The sequence below is a fragment of the Lissotriton vulgaris genome, chromosome 1_1 (assembly GCF_964263255.1).
Source record: "Lissotriton vulgaris chromosome 1_1, aLisVul1.2, whole genome shotgun sequence".
In the NCBI taxonomy this organism is placed as follows: Eukaryota; Metazoa; Chordata; class Amphibia; order Caudata; family Salamandridae; genus Lissotriton; species Lissotriton vulgaris.
Window position 1 is genome coordinate 234,853,080 of NC_141685.1, and position 20,439 is coordinate 234,873,518.

Genomic DNA, 20,439 nt, shown 5'->3' on the forward strand with positions numbered 1-20,439 from the left:
CACCGCTAAACTCCAGAAGAAACTCCAACGAATCCAAAACGCATCAGCCAGGCTCATATTAGACATCCCACGCAACAAACACATCTCTGGTCACCTGAGAGACCTCCACTGGCTACCCGTCAATAAGAGGATCACTTTCCGACTGCTTACCCACGCACACAAATCACTCTACGACATCGGACCAGATTGCCTCAACTCTCGGCTGTCCTTCTACACCCCCGCCCGCCAACTTCGCTCTTCCAGCCAAGCCTTCGCCACTGTACCTCGCATCAACAAGACCACCATGGGAGGCAGATCCTTTTCACACCTGGCTGCCAAAACATGGAACTCACTCCCCGCTTACCTTCGCCTCACCCACAATCACCTAGCGTTCAGAAAGCAGCTTAAAACGTGGATATTTGACAAATAATCCTCCCCCCTTTCCTAAGCGCCTTGAAACCCTCTGGGTATGTAGTGCGCTATACAAATTTCATGACTTGACTTGACTTGACATGCTCTACCGACTGAGCTAGCCGGGCACCCTCCTTAAGACAGTATGCAGACCAATCCCTTTTTGTGAAGAAAATCAAATCCTGGATATTCCTCTACTCTTGTTTTGCAAGGAAAGCCTGATTTATACATCCTTCAGAGGACAGAGTGTCAAAAAAATAAGAGAAAATGAAAATGGAAGTTGTGAGAACTTCATTTTGAGATTGCATAAGAATTCAAATTCCTCTCACATGCTAAAGAATACCTGAACCCTTTTGATTAAACCACTTTAGTTGTTATAATGAGACCATATTTGAAAGCCTTCTGTGATTTTTCTGTTCTTACTCTGCAATGACCATGGGCAATGACAAGTTAAAAATAAAATGTATGCAAATTTTATAATGGAGAATGCGGGCATCGATCCCGCTACCTCTCGCATGCTAAGCGAGCGCTTTACTATTTGAGCTAATTCCCCTGTGTGTTTAATCTGCATAACATGAAAAAAGTAACCTTACTGCGTTCCACACTTTATTTGAAGTCCAATTGCCCATAACAGTGTTCAGTTCACTCCTAACTTATGCCTTACCTCCACTTATGGGATGTTTTACAGTTCAGGTTGGCCTGTTTACTACTCGAATATGAGTGATATTGCGCTGTGTTCATCTAGACTCATACCCTAGCTAATCTTGAAGTTAAATTTCCCACCAATGAGAAACCAAGGGAGATACCATTTCTGATAGTTATTGCATGTCTAATGCAAGAATATTCACCAGATTATGAGAGTCAATGCAATAATCCAGCAAAAATTACTCATTTTCGCCCAACGTGGGGCTCGAACCCACGACCCTGAGATTAAGAGTCTCATGCTCTACCGACTGAGCTAGCCGGGCTCTCTCCTTAAGACAGTATGCAGACCTATCCCTTTTTGTGAAAAAAATCAAATCCTGGATATTCCTCTACTCTTGTTTTGCAAGGAAAGCCAGATTTATACATCCTTCAGAGGACAGAGTGTCAAAAAAAATAAGAGAAAATGAAAATGGAAGTTGTGAGAACAGAACTTCATTTTGAGATTGCATAAGAATTCAAATTTCTCTCACATGCTAAAGAATACCTGAACCCTTTTGATTAAACCACTTTAGTTGTTATAATGAGACCATATTTGAAAGCCATCTGTGATTTTTCTGTTCTTACTCTGCAATGACCATGGGCAATGACAAGTTAAAAATAAAATGTATGCAAATTTTATAATGGAGAATGCGGGCATCGATCCCGCTACCTCTCGCATGCTAAGCGAGCGCTCTACCATTTGAGCTAATTCCCCTGTGTGTTTAATCTGCATAACATGAAAAAAGTAACCTCACTGCCTTCCACACTTTATTTGAAGTCCAATTGCCCATAAAAGTGTTCAGTTCACTCCTAACTTATGCCTTACCTCCACTTATGGGATGTTTTACAGTTCAGGTTGGCCTGTTTACTACTCGAATATGAGTGATATTGTGGTGTGTTCATCTAGACTCATACCCTACCTAATCTTGAAGTTAAATTTCCCACCAATGAGAAACCAAGGGAGATACCATTTTTGATAGTTATTGCATGTCTAATGCAAGAATATTCACCAGATTATGAGGATCCAGCAAAAATTACTCATTTTCGCCCAACGTGGAGCTCGAACCCACGACCCTGAGATTAAAAGTCTCATGCTCTACCGACTGAGCTAGCCGGGCTCCCACTTCAAGATGGTATGCGGACTAATCATTTTTTATGATGGAAATCCATTCCTGGACAATTTTTGGGAGTTATTGCACGTCTAATGCAAGATTAATCTCCATATTATGAGAGTCAATGCAATATTCAGGCAAAAAATACTCGTTTTCGCCCAACGTGGGGCTCGAACCCACGACCCTGAGATTAAGCCGCTCCCTTGAAAAGACCTGGAAGAAAGACCCATCCACCAGCAACAAGGATGCCTTCAAAAGCGCCATTCGTACTCACCACCAACTGATCCGAAAAGCCAAGAAAACATCATTCAAGGATCGACTTGACAACAACGCCCACAACAGCAAGGAACTATTCAACATCGTCAAGGAATTTTCCAACCCCTCGGCCAACTCCAACGACATCACCCCCTCTCAAACCCTCTGCGACTCCCTAGCCTCTTTCTTCCACAACAAGATTGTCGACATCCACAACAGCTTCGACAACCAACCCGGAAGCCAACCCACCCTACCATCTGCAGACCATCTTCCCCCCGCTAACACCCTTAACGCCTGGCACCCAATCTCCACCGAGGACACCATCCGCCTGATGAACTCCATCCACTCTGGATCCCCCACAGACCCATGCCCTCACCACATCTTCAACAAAGCAGACTCCGTCATAGCTCCGCACCTCCGAGACGTCATCAACTGCTCCTTCAACACCGCCACCTTCCCGGATGACTGGAAACACGCTGAACTCACCGCCCTTCTGAAAAAACCAACAGCAGACCCCACCGAACTCAAAAACTACCGCCCCATCTCGCTTCTTCCATTCCCGGCCAAAGTCATCGAGAAAGCAGTCAACAACCAGCTCGCCGCCTTCCTCGAAGCCAACAAATCCCTCGACCCCTCACAATCTGGCTTCCGAGCAAAACACAGCACTGAGACCGCCCTCATCGCAGCAACAGACGACATTCGAACTCTACTGGACAATGGAGACACAGTCGCCCTCATCCTCCTTGACCTCTCTGCAGCATTCGACACAGTCTGCCACAGCACCCTTTTACAACGCCTCAACAACATCGGAATCCAAGGCAAAGCACTTGATTGGATCACCTCGTTCCTCAATGGAAGAACCCAGAGAGTCCGCCTCCCACCATTCAAGTCCGAGGCCTCTGAAATCATCTGCGGCGTACCACAAGGATCCTCGCTCAGCCCTACCCTCTTCAACGTTTACATGAGCCCCCTTGCGGCCATCGCTCGCCAACACAATCTCAACATCATCTCCTACGCGGATGATACTCAACTTATCCTCTCTCTCACCAGGGACCCCAGCACCGCCAAAACTAACCTACACGAAGGAATGAAAGAAGTCGCAGAATGGATGAAACAAAGCCGCCTGAAACTAAACTCAGACAAAACAGAAGTCCTCATCTTAGGCACATCCCCCTCGGCTTGGGATGACTCCTGGTGGCCGGAAGCCCTCGGAAAAGCACCCATCCCGACAGACCACGCACGGAACCTAGGCGTCATCCTAGATTCTTCACTTTCAATGAACAAACAAGTCAGCGCCGTATCCTCCTCCTGCTTTAACATTCTTCGCATGCTCAGAAAAACATTTCGCTGGATCCCCTCCGAAACAAGGAAAACAGTCACCCATGCTCTGGTCACGAGCCGACTGGATTACGGAAACACCCTCTACGCAGGCACCACCGCTAAACTCCAGAAGAAACTCCAACGAATCCAAAACGCATCAGCCAGGCTCATATTAGACATCCCACGCAACAAACACATCTCTGGTCACCTGAGAGACCTCCACTGGCTACCCGTCAATAAGAGGATCACTTTCCGACTACTTACCCACGCACACAAATCACTCTACGACATCGGACCAGATTGCCTCAACTCTCGGCTGTCCTTCTACACCCCCGCCCGCCAACTTCGCTCTTCCAGCCAAGCCTTCGCCACTGTACCTCGCATCAACAAGACCACCATGGGAGGCAGATCCTTTTCACACCTGGCTGCCAAAACATGGAACTCACTCCCCGCTTACCTTCGCCTCACCCACAATCACCTAGCGTTCAGAAAGCAGCTTAAAACGTGGATATTTGACAAATAATCCTCCCCCCTTTCCTAAGCGCCTTGAAACCCTCTGGGTATGTAGTGCGCTATACAAATTTCATGACTTGACTTGACTTGACATGCTCTACCGACTGAGCTAGCCGGGCTCCCTCCTTAAGACAGTATGCAGACCAATCCCTTTTTGTGAAGAAAATCAAATCCTGGATATTCCTCTACTCTTGTTTTGCAAGGAAAGCCTGATTTATACATCCTTCAGAGGACAGAGTGTCAAAAAAATAAGAGAAAATGAAAATGGAAGTTGTGAGAACTTCATTTTGAGATTGCATAAGAATTCAAATTCCTCTCACATGCTAAAGAATACCTGAACCCTTTTGATTAAACCACTTTAGTTGTTATAATGAGACCATATTTGAAAGCCTTCTGTGATTTTTCTGTTCTTACTCTGCAATGACCATGGGCAATGACAAGTTAAAAATAAAATGTATGCAAATTTTATAATGGAGAATGCGGGCATCGATCCCGCTACCTCTCGCATGCTAAGCGAGCGCTTTACTATTTGAGCTAATTCCCCTGTGTGTTTAATCTGCATAACATGAAAAAAGTAACCTTACTGCGTTCCACACTTTATTTGAAGTCCAATTGCCCATAACAGTGTTCAGTTCGCTCCTAACTTATGCCTTACCTCCACTTATGGGATGTTTTACAGTTCAGGTTGGCCTGTTTACTACTCGAATATGAGTGATATTGCGCTGTGTTCATCTAGACTCATACCCTAGCTAATCTTGAAGTTAAATTTCCCACCAATGAGAAACCAAGGGAGATACCATTTCTGATAGTTATTGCATGTCTAATGCAAGAATATTCACAAGATTATGAGAGTCAATGCAATAATCCAGCAAAAATTACTCATTTTCGCCCAACGTGGGGCTCGAACCCACGACCCTGAGATTAAGAGTCTCATGCTCTACCGACTGAGCTAGCCGGGCTCCCACTTCAAGATGGTATGCAGACTAATCATTTTTTATGAAGGAAATCCATTCCTGGACAATTTTTGGGAGTTATTGCAGGTCTAATGCAAAATTAATCTCCATATTATGAGAGTGAATGCAATATTCAGGCAAAAATTACTCGTTTTCGCCCAACGTGGGGCTCGAACCCACGAACCTGAGATTAAGAGTCTCATGCTCTACCGACTGAGCTAGCCGGGCTCCCTCCTTAAGACAGTATGCAGACCAATCCCTTTTTGTGAAGAAAATCAAATCCTGGATATTCCTCTACTCTTGTTTTGCAAGGAAAGCCTGATTTATACATCCTTCAGAGGACAGAGTGTCAAAAAAAATAAGAGAAAATGAAAATGGAAGTTGTGAGAACTTTATTTTGAGATTGCATAAGAATTCAAATTCCTCTCACATGCTAAAGAATACCTGAACCCTTTTGATTAAACCACTTTAGTTGTTATAATGAGACCATATTTGAAAGCCATCTGTGATTTTTCTGTTCTTACTCTGCAATGACCATGGGCAATGACAAGTTAAAAATAAAATGTATGCAAATTTTATAATGGAGAATGCAGGCATCGATCCCGCTACCTCTCGCATGCTAAGCGAGCGCTTTACTATTTGAGCTAATTCCCCTGTGTGTTTAATCTGCATAACATGAAAAAAGTAACCTTACTGCGTTCCACACTTTATTTGAAGTCCAATTGCCCATAACAGTGTTCAGTTCACTTCTAACTTATGCCTTACCTCCACTTATGGGATGTTTTACAGTTCAGGTTGGCCTGTTTACTACTCGAATATGAGTGATATTGCGCTGTGTTCATCTAGACTCATACCCTAGCTAATCTTGAAGTAAAATTTCCCACCAATGAGAAACCAAGGGAGATACCATTTCTGATAGTTATTGCATGTCTAATGCAAGAATATTCACCAGATTATGAGAGTCAATGCAATAATCCAGCAAAAATTACTCATTTTCGCCCAACGTGGGGCTCGAACCCACGACCCTGAGATTAAGAGTCTCATGCTCTACCGACTGAGCTAGCCGGGCTCCCACTTCAAGATGGTATGCAGACTAATCATTTTTTATGAAGGAAATCCATTCCTGGCCAATTTTTGGGAGTTATTGCAGGTCTAATGCAAGATTAATCTCCATATTATGAGAGTCAATGCAATATTCAGGCAAAAATTACTCGTTTTCGCCCAACGTGGAGCTCGAACCCACGACCCTGAGATTAAGAGTCTCATGCTCTACCGACTGAGCTAGCCGGGCTCCCTCCTTAAGACAGTATGCAGACCAATCCCTTTTTGTGAAAAAAATCAAATCCTGGATATTCCTCTACTCTTGTTTTGCAAGGAAAGCCAGATTTATACATCCTTCAGAGGAAAGAGTGTCAAAAAAAATAAGAGAAAATGAAAATGGAAGTTGTGAGAACTTCATTTTGAGATTGCATAAGAATTCAAATTCCTCTCACATGCTAAAGAATACCTGAACCCTTTTGATTAAACCACTTTAGTTGTTATAATGAGACCATATTTGAAAGCCATCTGTGATTTTTCTGTTCTTACTCTGCAATGACCATGGGCAATGACAAGTTAAAAATAAAATGTATGCAAATTTTATAATGGAGAATGCGGGCATCGATCCCGCTACCTCTCGCATGCTAAGCGAGCGCTCTACCATTTGAGCTAATTCCCCTGTGTGTTTAATCTGCATAACATGAAAAAAGTAACCTCACTGCCTTCCACACTTTATTTGAAGTCCAATTGCCCATAACAGTGTTCAGTTCACTCCTAACTTATGCCTTACCTCCACTTATGGGATGTTTTACAGTTCAGGTTGGCCTGTTTACTACTCGAATATGAGTGATATTGTGGTGTGTTCATCTAGACTCATACTCTACCTAATATTGAAGTTAAATTTCCCACCAATGAGAAACCAAGGGAGATACCATTTTTGATAGTTATTGCATGTCTAATGCAAGAATAATCACCAGATTATGAGAGTCCAGCAAAAATTACTCATTTTCGCCCAACGTGGGGCTCAAACCCACGACCCTGAGATTAAGAGTCTCATGCTCTACCGACTGAGCTAGCCGGGCTCCCACTTCAAGATGGTATGCAGACTAATCATTTTTTATGAAGGAAATCCATTCCTGGACAATTTTTGGGAGTTATTGCAGGTCTAATGCAAGATTAATCTCCATATTATGAGAGTCAATGCAATATTCAGGCAAAAATTACTCGTTTTCGCCCAACGTGGGGATCGAACCCACGACCCTGATATTAAGAGTCTCATGCTCTACAGACTGAGCTAGCCGGGCTCCCTCCTTAAGACAGTATGCAGACCAATCCCTTTTTGTGAAAAAAATCAAATCCTGGATATTCCTCTACTCTTGTTTTGCAAGGAAAGCCAGATTTATACATCCTTCAGAGGACAGAGTGTCACAAAAAATAAGAGAAAATGAAAATGGAAGTTGTGAGAACTTCATTTTGAGATTGCATAAGAATTCAAATTCCTCTCACATGCTAAAGAATACCTGAACCCTTTTGATTAAACCACTTTAGTTGTTATATTGAGACCATATTTGAAAGCCATCTGTGATTTTTCTGTTCTTACTCTGCAATGACCATGGGCAATGACAAGTTAAAAATAAAATGTATGCAAATTTTATAATGGAGAATGCGGGCATCGATCCCGCTACCTCTCGCATGCTAAGCGAGCACTCTACCATTTGAGCTAATTCCCCTGTGTGTTTAATCTGCATAACATGAAAAAAGTAACCTCACTGCCTTCCACACTTTATTTGCAGTCCAATTGCCCATAACAGTGTTCAGTTCACTCCTAACTTATGCCTTACCTCCACTTATGGGATGTTTTACAGTTCAGGTTGGCCTGTTTACTACTCGAATATGAGTGATATTGTGGTGTGTTCATCTAGACTCATACCCTACCTAATCTTGAAGTTAAATTTCCCACCAATGAGAAACCAAGGGAGATACCATTTTTGATAGTTATTGCATGTCTAATGCAAGAATAATCACCAGATTATGAGAGTCCAGCAAAAATTACTCATTTTCGCCCAACGTGGGGCTCAAACCCACGACCCTGAGATTAAGAGTCTCATGCTCTACCGACTGAGCTAGCCGGGCTCCCACTTCAAGATGGTATGCAGACTAATCATTTTTTATGAAGGAAATCCATTCCTGGACAATTTTTGGGAGTTATTGCAGGTCTAATGCAAGATTAATCTCCATATTATGAGAGTCAATGCAATATTCAGGCAAAAATTACTCGTTTTCGCCCAACGTGGAGGTCGAACCCACGACCCTGAGATTAAGAGTCTCATGCTCTACCGACTGAGCTAGCCGGGCTCCCTCCTTAAGACAGTATGCAGACCAATCCCTTTTTGTGAAAAAAATCAAATCCTGGATATTCCTCTACTCTTGTTTTACAAGGAAAGCCAGATTTATACATCCTTCAGAGGACAGTGTCAAAAAAAATAAGAGAAAATGAAAATGGAAGTTGTGAGAACTTCATTTTGAGATTGCATAAGAATTCAAATTCCTCTCACATGCTAATGAATACCTGAACCCTTTTGATTAAACCACTTTAGTTGTTATAATGAGACCATATTTGAAAGCCATCTGTGATTTTTCTGTTCTTACTCTGCAATGACCATGGGCAATGACAAGTTAAAAATAAAATGTATGCAAATTTTATAATGGAGAATGCGGGCATCGATCCCGCTACCTCTCGCATGCTAAGCGAGCGCTCTACCATTTGAGCTAATTCCCCTTTGTGTTTAATCTGCATAACATGAAAAAAGTAACCTCACTGCCTTCCACACTTTATTTGAAGTCCAATTGCCCATAACAGTGTTCAGTTCACTCCTAACTTATGCCTTACCTCCACTTATGGGATGTTTTCCAGTTCAGGTTGGCCTGTTTACTACTCGAATATGAGTGATATTGTGGTGTGTTCATCTAGACTCATACTCTACCTAATCTTGAAGTTAAATTTCCCACCAATGAGAAACCAAGGGAGATACCATTTTTGATAGTTATTGCATGTCTAATGCAAGAATAATCACCAGATTATGAGAGTCCAGCAAAAATTACTCATTTTCGCCCAACGTGGGGCTCGAACCCACGACCCTGAGATTAAGAGTCTCATGCTCTACCGACTGAGCTAGCCGGGCTCCCACTTCAAGATTGTATGCAGACTAATCATTTTTTTATGAAGGAAATCCATTCCTGGACAATTTTTGGGAGTTATTGCAGGTCTAATGCAAGATTAATCTCCATATTATGAGAGTCAATGCAATATTCAGGCAAAAATTACTCGTTTTCGCCCAACGTGGGGCTCGAACCCACGACCCTGAGATTAAGAGTCTCATGCTCTACCGACTGAGCTAGCAAGGCTCCCTCCTTAAGACAGTATGCAGACCTATCCCTTTTTGTGAAAAAAATCAAATCCTGGATATTCCTCTACTCTTGTTTTGCAGGGAAAGCCAGATTTATACATCCTTCAGAGGACAGAGTGTCAAAAAAAATAAGAGAAAATGAAAATGGAAGTTGTGAGAACTTCCTTTTGAGATTGCATAAGAATTCAAATTTCTCTCACATGCTAAAGAATACCTGAACCCTTTTGATTAAACCACTTTAGTTGTTATAATGAGACCATATTTGAAAGCCATCTGTGATTTTTCTGTTCTTACTCTGCAATGACCATGGGCAATGACAAGTTAAAAATAAAATGTATGCAAATTTTATAATGGAGAATGCAGGCATCGATCCCGCTACCTCTCGCATGCTAAGCGAGCGCTCTACCATTTGAGCTAATTCCCCTTTGTGTTTAATCTGCATAACATGAAAAAAGTAACCTCACTGCCTTCCACACTTTATTTGAAGTCCAATTGCCCATAAAAGTGTTCAGTTCACTCCTAACTTATGCCTTACCTCCACTTATGGGATGTTTTACAGTTCAGGTTGGCCTGTTTACTACTCGAATATGAGTGATATTGTGGTGTGTTCATCTAGACTCATACCCTACCTAATCTTGAAGTTAAATTTCCCACCAATGAGAAACCAAGGGAGATACCATTTTTGATAGTTATTGCATGTCTAATGCAAGAATAATCACCAGATTATGAGGATCCAGCAAAAATTACTCATTTTCGCCCAAAGTGGAGCTAGAACCCACGACCCTGAGATTAAAAGTCTCATGCTCTACCGACTGAGCTAGCCGGGCTCCCACTTCAAGATGGTATGCGGACTAATCATTTTTTATGAAGGAAATCCAGTCCTGGACAATTTTTGGGAGTTATTGCAGGTCTAATGCAAGATTAATCTCCATAATATGAGAGTCAATGCAATATTCAGGCAAAAATTACTCTATTTCGCCCAACATGGGGCTCGAACCCACGACCCTGAGATTAAGAGTCTCATGCTCTACCGACTGAGCTAGCCGGGCTCCCTCCTTAAGACAGTATGCAGACCAATCCCTTTTTGTGAAAAAAATCAAATCCTGGATATTCCTCTACTCTTGTTTTGCAAGGAAAGCCAGATTTATACATCCTTCAGAGGACAGAGTGTCAAAAAAAAATAAGAGAAAATGAAAACGGAAGTTGTGAGAACTTCATTTTGAGATTGCATAAGAATTCAAATTCCTCTCACATGCTAAAGAATACCTGAACCCTTTTGATTAAACCACTTTAGTTGTTATAATGAGACCATATTTGAAAGCCATCTGTGATTTTTCTGTTTTATAATGGAGAATGCGGGCATCGATCCCGCAACCTCTCGCATGCTAAGCGAGCACTCTACCATTTGAGCTAATTCCCCTGTGTGTTTAATCTGCATAACATGAAAAAAGTAACCTCACTGCCTTCCACACTTTATTTGCAGTCCAATTGCCCATAACAGTGTTCAGTTCACTCCTAACTTATGCCTTACCTCCACTTATGGGATGTTTTACAGTTCAGGTTGGCCTGTTTACTACTCGAATATGAGTGATATTGTGGTGTGTTCATCTAGACTCATACCCTACCTAATCTTGAAGTTAAATTTCCCACCAATGAGAAACCAAGGGAGATACCATTTTTGATAGTTATTGCATGTCTAATGCAAGAATAATCACCAGATTATGAGAGTCCAGCAAAAATTACTCATTTTCGCCCAACGTGGGGCTCGAACCCACGACCCTGAGATTAAGAGTCTCATGCTCTACCGACTGAGCTAGCCGGGCTCCCACTTCAGGATGGTATGCAGACTAATCATTTTTTATGAAGGAAATCCATTCCTGGACAATTTTTGGGAGTTATTGCAGGTCTAATGCAAGATTAATCTCCATATTATGAGAGTCAATGCAATATTCAGGCAAAAATTACTCGTTTTCGCCCAATGTGGGGCTCGAACCCACGACCCTGAGATTAAGAGTCTCATGCTCTACTGACTGAGCTAGCCGGGCTCCCTCCTTAAGACAGTATGCAGACCAATCCCTTTTTGTGAAGAAAATCAAATCCTGGATATTCCTCTACTCTTGTTTTGCAAGGAAAGCCTGATTTATACATCCTTCAGAGGACAGAGTGTCAAAAAAAAATAAGAGAAAATGAAAACGGAAGTTGTGAGAACTTCATTTTGAGATTGCATAAGAATTCAAATTCCTCTCACATGCTAAAGAATACCTGAACCCTTTTGATTAAACCACTTTAGTTGTTATAATGAGACCATATTTGAAAGCCATCTGTGATTTTTCTGTTCTTACTCTGCAATGACCATGGGCAATGACAAGTTAAAAATAAAATGTATGCAAATTTTATAATGGAGAATGCGGGCATCAACCCCGCTACCTCTCGCATGCTAAGCGAGCGCTCTACCATTTGAGCTAATTCCCCTGAGTGTTTAATCTGCATAACATGAAAAAAGTAACCTCACTGCCTTCCACACTTTATTTGCAGTCCAATTGCCCATAACAGTGTTCAGTTCACTCCTAACTTATGCCTTACCTCCACTTATGGGATGTTTTACAGTTCAGGTTGGCCTGTTTACTACTCGAATATGAGTGATATTGTGGTGTGTTCATCTAGACTCATACCCTACCTAATCTTGAAGTTAAATTTCCCACCAATGAGAAAGCAAGGGAGATACCATTTTTGATAGTTATTGCATGTCTAATGCAAGAATAATCACCAGATTATGAGAGTCCAGCAAAAATTACTCATTTTCGCCCAACGTGGGGCTCAAACCCACGACCCTGAGATTAAGAGTCTCATGCTCTACCGACTGAGCTAGCCGGGCTCCCACTTCAAGATGGTATGCAGACTAATCATTTTTTATGAAGGAAATCCATTCCTGGACAATTTTTGGGAGTTATTGCAGGTCTAATGCAAGATTAATCTCCATATTATGAGAGTCAATGCAATATTCAGGCAAAAATTACTCGTTTTCGCCCAACGTGGGGCTCGAACCCACGACCCTGAGATTAAGAGTCTCATGCTCTACCGACTGAGCTAGCCGGGCTCCCTCCTTAAGACAGTATGCAGACCAATCCCTTTTTGTGAAGAAAATCAAATCCTGGATATTCCTCTACTCTTGTTTTGCAAGGAAAGCCTAATTTATACATCCTTCAGAGGACAGAGTGTCAAAAAAAAATAAGAGAAAATGAAAATGGAAGTTGTGAGAACTTCATTTTGAGATTGCAGAAGAATTCAAATTCCTCTCACATGCTAAAGAATACCAGAACCCTTTTGATTAAACCACTTTAGTTGTTATATTGAGACCATATTTGAAAGCCATCTGTGATTTTTCTGTTCTTACTCTGCAATGACCATGGGCAATGACAAGTTAAAAATAAAATGTATGCAAATTTTATAATGGAGAATGCGGGCATCGATCCCGCTATCTCTCGCATGCTAAGCGAGCACTCTACCATTTGAGCTAATTCCCCTGTATGTTTAATCTGCATAACATGAAAAAAGTAACCTCACTGCCTTCCACACTTTATTTGCAGTCCAATTGCCCATAACAGTGTTCAGTTCACTCCTAACTTATGCCTTACCTCCACTTATGGGATGTTTTACAGTTCAGGTTGGCCTGTTTACTACTCGAATATGAGTGATATTGTGGTGTGTTCATCTAGACTCATACCCTACCTAATCTTGAAGTTAAATTTCCCACCAATGAGAAACCAAGGGAGATACCATTTTTGATAGTTATTGCATGTCTAATGCAAGAATAATCACCAGATTATGAGAGTCCAGCAAAAATTACTCATTTTCGCCCAACGTGGGGCTCGAACCCACGACCCTGAGATTAAGAGTCTCATGCTCTACCGACTGAGCTAGCCGGGCTCCCACTTCAAGATGGTATGCAGACTAATCATTTTTTATGACGGAAATCCATTCCTGGACAATTTTTGGGAGTTATTGCTGGTCTAATGCAAGATTAATCTCCATATTATGAGAGTCAATGCAATATTCAGGAAAAAATTACTCGTTTTCGCCCAACGTGGGGCTCTAACCCACGACCCTGAGATTAAGAGTCTCATGCTCTACCGACTGAGCGAGCCGGGCTCCCTCCTTAAGACAGTATGCAGACCAATCCCTTTTTGTGAAAAAAATCAAATCCTGGATATTCCTCTACTCTTGTTTTGCAAGGAAAGCCAGATTTATACATCCTTCAGAGGACAGAGTGTCAAAACAAATAAGAGAAAATGAAAATGGAAGTTGTGAGAACTTCATTTTGAGATTGCATAAGAATTCAAATTCCTCTCACATGCTAAAGAATACCTGAACCCTTTTGATTAAACCACTTTAGTTGTTATAATGAGACCATATTTGAAAGCCATCTGTGATTTTTCTGTTCTTACTCTGCAATGACCATGGGCAATGACAAGTTCAAAATAAAATGTATGCAAATTTTATAATGGAGAATGCGGGCATCGATCCCGCTACCTCTCGCATGCTAAGCGAGCGCTCTACCATTTGAGCTAATTCCCCTGTGTGTTTAATCTGCATAACATGAAAAAAGTAACCTCACTGCCTTCCACACTTTATTTGAAGTCCAATTGCCCATAACAGTGTTCAGTTCACTCCTAACTTATGCCTTACCTCCACTTATGGGATGTTTTACAGTTCAGGTTGGCCTGTTTACTACTCAATTATGAGTGATATTGTGTTGTGTTCATCTAGACTCATACTCTACCTAATCTTGAAGTTAAATTTCCCACCAATGAGAAACCAAGGGAGATACCATTTTTGATAGTTATTGCATGTCTAATGCAAGAATAATCACCAGATTATGAGAGTCCAGCAAAAATTACTCATTTTCGCCCAACGTGGGGCTCGAACCCACGACCCTGAGATTAAGAGTCTCATGCTCTACCGACTGAGCTAGCCGGGCTCCCACTTCAAGATGGTATGCAGACTAATCATTTTTTATGAAGGAAATCCATTCCTGGACAATTTTTGGGAGTTATTGCAGGTCTAATGCAAGATTAATCTCCATATTATGAGAGTCAATGCAATATTCAGGCAAAAATTACTCGTTTTCGCCCAACGTGGGGCTCGAACCCACGACCCTGAGATTAAGAGTCTCATGCTCTACCGACTGAGCTAGCCGGGCTCCCTCCTTAAGACAGTATGCAGACCAATCCCTTTTTGTGAAAAAAATCAAATCCTGGATATTCCTCTACTCTTGTTTTGCAAGGAAAGCCAGATTTATACATCCTTCAGAGGACAGAGTGTCAAAAAAATAAGAGAAAATGAAAATGGAAGTTGTGAGAACTTCATTTTGAGATTGCATAAGAATTCAAATTCCTCTCACATGCTAAAGAATACCTGAACCCTTTTGATTAAACCACTTTAGTTGTTATATTGAGACCATATTTGAAAGCCATCTGTGATTTTTCTGTTCTTACTCTGCAATGACCATGGGCAATGACAAGTTAAAAATAAAATGTATGCAAATTTTATAATGGAGAATGCGGGCATCGATCCCGCTACCTCTCGCATGCTAAGCGAGCATTCTACCATTTGAGCTAATTCCCCTGTGTGTTTAATCTGCATAACATGAAAAAAGTAACCTCACTGCCTTCCACACTTTATTTGCAGTCCAATTGCCCATAACAGTGTTCAGTTCACTCCTAACTTATGCCTTACCTCCACTTATGGGATGTTTTACAGTTCAGGTTGGCCTGTTTACTACTCGAATATGAGTGATATTGTGGTGTGTTCATCTAGACTCATACCCTACCTAATCTTGAAGTTAAATTTCCCACCAATGAGAAACCAAGGGAGATACCATTTTTGATAGTTATTGCATGTCTAATGCAAGAATAATCACCAGATTATGAGAGTCCAGCAAAAATTACTCATTTTCGCCCAACGTGGGGCTCAAACCCACGACCCTGAGATTAGGAGTCTCATGCTCTACCGACTGAGCTAGCCGGGCTCCCACTGCAAGATGGTATGCAGACTAATAATTTTTTATGAAGGAAATCCATTCCTGGACAATTTTTGGGAGTTATTGCAGGTCTAATGCAAGATTAATCTCCATATTATGAGAGTCAATGCAATATTCAGGCAAAATTTACTCGTTTTCACCCAACGTGGGGCTCGAACTCACGACCCTGAGATTAAGAGTCTCATGCTCTACCGACTGAGCTAGCCGGGCTCCCTCCTTAAGACAGTATGCAGACCAATCCCTTTTTGTGAAAAAAATCAAATCCTGGATATTCCTCTACTCTTGTTTTGCAAGGAAAGCCAGATTTATACATCCTTCAGAGGACAGAGTGTCAAAAAAAATAAGAGAAAATGAAAATGGAAGTTGTGAGAACTTCATTTTGAGATTGCAGAAGAATTCAAATTCCTCTCACATGCTAAAGAATACCTGAACCCTTTTGATTAAACCACTTTAGTTGTTATATTGAGACCATATTTGAAAGCCATCTGTGATTTTTCTGTTCTTACTCTGCAATGACCATGGGCAATGAAAAGTTAAAAATAAAATGTATGCAAATTTTATAATGGAGAATGCGGGCATCGATCCCGCTACCTCTCGCATGCTAAGCGAGCACTCTACCATTTGAGCTAATTCCCCTGTGTGTTTAATCTGCATAACATGAAAAAAGTAACCTCACTGCCTTCCACACTTTATTTGCAGTCCAATTGCCCATAACAGTGTTCAGTTCACTCCTAACTTATGCCTTACCTCCACTTATGGGATGTTTTACAGTTCAGGTTGGCCTGTTTACTACTCGAATATGAGTGATATTGTGGTGTGTTCATCTAGACTCATACCCTACCTAATCTTGAAGTTAAATTTCCCACCAATGAGAAACCAAGGGAGATACCATTTTTGATAGTTATTGCATGTCTAATGCAAGAATAATCACCAGATTATGAGAGTCCAGCAAAAATTACTCATTTTCGCCCAACGTGGGGCTCGAACCCACGACCCTGAGATTAAGAGTCTCATGCTCTACCGACTGAGCTAGCCGGGCTCCCACTTCAAGATGGTATGCAGACTAATCATTTTTTATGACGGAAATCCATTCCTGGACAATTTTTGGGAGTTATTGCTGGTCTAATGCAAGATTAATCTCCATATTATGAGAGTCAATGCAATATTCAGGCAAAAATTACTCCTTTTCGCCCAACGTGGGGCTCGAACTCATGACCCTGAGATTAAGAGTCTCATGCTCTACCGACTGAGCGAGCCGGGCTCCCTCCTTAAGACAGTATGCAGACCAATCCCTTTTTGTGAAAAAAATCAAATCCTGGATATTCCTCTACTCTTGTTTTGCAAGGAAAGCCAGATTTATACATCCTTCAGAGGACAGAGTGTCAAAAAAAATAAGAGAAAATGAAAATGGAAGTTGTGAGAACTTCATTTTGAGATTGCATAAGAATTCAAATTCCTCTCACATGCTAAAGAATACCTGAACACTTTTGATTAAACCACTTTAGTTGTTATAATGAGACCATATTTGAAAGCCATCTGTGATTTTTCTGTTCTTACTCTGCAATGACCATGGGCAATGACAAGTTCAAAATAAAATGTATGCAAATTTTATAATGGAGAATGCGGGCATCGATCCCGCTACCTCTCGCATGCTAAGCGAGCGCTCTACCATTTGAGCTAATTCCTCTGTGTGTTTAATCTGCATAACATGAAAAAAGTAACCTCACTGCCTTCCACACTTTATTTGAAGTCCAATTGCCCATAACAGTGTTCAGTTCACTCCTAACTTATGCCTTACCTCCACTTATGGGATGTTTTACAGTTCAGGTTGGCCTGTTTACTACTCAATTATGAGTGATATTGTGGTGTGTTCATCTAGACTCATACGCTACCTAATCTTGAAGTTAAATTTCCCACCAATGAGAAACCAAGGGAGATACCATTTTTGATAGTTATTGCATGTCTAATGCAAGAATAATCACCAGATTATGAGAGTCCAGCAAAAATTACTCATTTTCGCCCAACGTGGGGCTCGAACCCACGACCCTGAGATTAAGAGTCTCATGCTCTACCGACTGAGCTAGCCGGGCTCCCACTTCAAGATGGTATGCAGACTAATCATTTTTTATGAAGGAAATCCATTCCTGGACAATTTTTGGGAGTTATTGCAGGTCTAATGCAAGATTAATCTCCATATTATGAGAGTCAATGCAATATTCAGGCAAAAATTACTCGTTTTCGCCCAACGTGGGGCTCGAACCCACGACCCTGAGATTAAGAGTCTCATGCTCTACCGACTGAGCTAGCCGGGCTCCCTCCTTAAGACAGTATGCAGACCAATCCCTTTTTGTGAAAAAAATCAAATCCTGGATATTCCTCTACTCTTGTTTTGCAAGGAAAGCCAGATTTATACATCCTTCAGAGGACAGAGTGTCAAAAAAATAAGAGAAAATTAAAATGGAAGTTGTGAGAACTTCATTTTGAGATTGCATAAGAATTCAAATTCCTCTCACATGCTAAAGAATACCTGAACCCTTTTGATTAAACCACTTTAGTTGTTATATTGAGACCATATTTGAAAGCCATCTGTGATTTTTCTGTTCTTACTCTGCAATGACCATGGGCAATGACAAGTTAAAAATAAAATGTATGCAAATTTTATAATGGAGAATGCGGGCATCGATCCCGCTACCTCTCGCATGCTAAGCGAGCACTCTACCATTTGAGCTAATTCCCCTGTGTGTTTAATCTGCATAACATGAAAAAAGTAACCTCACTGCCTTCCACACTTTATTTGCAGTCCAATTGCCCATAACAGTGTTCAGTTCACTCCTAACTTATGCCTTACCTCCACTTATGGGATGTTTTACAGTTCAGGTTGGCCTGTTTACTACTCGAATATGAGTGATATTGTGGTGTGTTCATCTAGACTCATACCCTACCTAATCTTGAAGTTAAATTTCCCACCAATGAGAAACCAAGGGAGATACCATTTTTGATAGTTATTGCATGTCTAATGCAAGAATAATCACCAGATTATGAGAGTCCAGCAAAAATTACTCATTTTCGCCCAACGTGGGGCTCAAACCCACGACCCTGAGATTAAGAGTCTCATGCTCTACCGACTGAGCTCGCCGGGCTCCCACTTCAAGATGGTATGCAGACTAATCATTTTTTATGAAGGAAATCCATTCCTGGACAATTTTTGGGAGTTATTGCAGGTCTAATGCAAGATTAATCTCCATATTATGAGAGTCAATGCAATATTCAGGCAAAAATTACTCGTTTTCGCCCAACGTGGAGCTCGAACCCACGACCCTGAGATTAAGAGTCTCATGCTCTACCGACTGAGCTAGCCGGGCTCCCTCCTTAAGACAGTATGCAGACCAATCCCTTTTTGTGAAAAAAATCAAATCCTGGATATTCCTCTACTCTTGTTTTGCAAGGAAAGCCAGATTTATACATCCTTCAGAGGACAGAGTGTCAAAAAAAATAAGAGAAAATGAAAATGGAAGTTGTGAGAACTTCATTTTGAGATTGCATAAGAATTCAAATTCCTCTCACATGCTAAAGAATACCTGAACCCTTTTGATTAAACCACTTTAGTTGTTATAATGAGACCATATTTGAAAGCCATCTGTGATTTTTCTGTTCTTACTCTGCAATGACCATGGGCAATGACAAGTTAAAAATAAAATGTATGCAAATTTTATAATGGAGAATGCGGGCATTGATCCCGCTACCTCTCGCATGCTAAGCAAGCGCTCTACCATTTGAGCTAATTCCCCTTTGTGTTTAATCTGCATAACATGAAAAAAGTAACCTCACTGCCTTCCACACTTTATTTGAAGTCCAATTGCCCATAACAGTGTTCAGTTCACTCCTAACGTATGCCTTACCTCCACTTATGGGATGTTTTACAGTTCAGGTTGGCCTGTTTACTACTCGATTATGAGTGATATTGTGGTGTGTTCATCCTAGACTCATACTCTACCTAATCTTGAAGTTAAATTTCCCACCAATGAGAAACCAAGGGAGATACCATTTTTGATAGTTATTGCATGTCTAATGCAAGAATAATCACCAGATTATGAGAGTCCAGCAAAAATTACTCATTTTCGCCCAACGTGGGGCTCGAACCCACGACCCTGAGATTAAGAGTCTCATGCTCTACCGACTGAGCTAGCCGGGCTCCCGCTTCAAGATGGTATGCAGACTAATCATTTTTTATGAAGGAAATCCATTCCTGGACAATTTTTGGGAGTTATTGCAGGTCTAATGCAAGATTAATCTCCATATTATGAGAGTCAATGCAATATTCAGGCAAAAATTACTCGTTTTCGCCCAACGTGGGGCTCGAACCCACGACCCTGAGATTAAGAGTCTCATGCTCTACCGACTGAGCTAGCCGGGCTCCCTCCTTAAGACAGTATGCAGACCAATCCCTTTTTGTGAAAAAAATCAAATCCTGGATATTCCTCTACTCTTGTTTTGCAAGGAAAGCCAGATTTATACATCCTTCAGAGGACAGAGTGTCAAAAAAAATAAGAGAAAATGAAAATGGAAGTTGTGAGAACTTCATTTTGAGATTGCATAAGAATTCAAATTCCTCTCACATGCTAAAGAATACCTGAACCCTTTTGATTAAACCACTTTAGTTGTTATATTGAGACCATATTTGAAAGCCATCTGTGATTTTTCTGTTCTTACTCTGCAATGACCATGGG

At 41.3% G+C, this 20,439-nt stretch overlaps 6 non-coding genes across 6 annotated transcripts; all 6 read right to left on the minus strand.

Annotated features, from left to right (window-relative positions):
* Positions 1-1,716: 1,716 nt before the first annotated feature.
* Positions 1,717-1,789, minus strand: TRNAA-AGC (transfer RNA alanine (anticodon AGC)). Its single transcript has one exon. It is a non-coding gene; the product is annotated as a tRNA-Ala (tRNA).
* Positions 1,790-6,871: 5,082 nt separating this feature from the next.
* Positions 6,872-6,944, minus strand: TRNAA-AGC (transfer RNA alanine (anticodon AGC)). Its single transcript has one exon. It is a non-coding gene; the product is annotated as a tRNA-Ala (tRNA).
* Positions 6,945-8,971: 2,027 nt separating this feature from the next.
* Positions 8,972-9,044, minus strand: TRNAA-AGC (transfer RNA alanine (anticodon AGC)). The gene has a single exon. It is a non-coding gene; the product is annotated as a tRNA-Ala (tRNA).
* Positions 9,045-11,019: 1,975 nt separating this feature from the next.
* Positions 11,020-11,092, minus strand: TRNAA-AGC (transfer RNA alanine (anticodon AGC)). The gene has a single exon. It is a non-coding gene; the product is annotated as a tRNA-Ala (tRNA).
* Positions 11,093-14,174: 3,082 nt separating this feature from the next.
* On the minus strand, positions 14,175-14,247 carry TRNAA-AGC (transfer RNA alanine (anticodon AGC)). Its single transcript has one exon. It is a non-coding gene; the product is annotated as a tRNA-Ala (tRNA).
* Positions 14,248-15,627: 1,380 nt separating this feature from the next.
* On the minus strand, positions 15,628-15,700 carry TRNAR-CCU (transfer RNA arginine (anticodon CCU)). Its single transcript has one exon. It is a non-coding gene; the product is annotated as a tRNA-Arg (tRNA).
* Between the last annotated feature and the right edge of the window lie 4,739 nt (positions 15,701-20,439).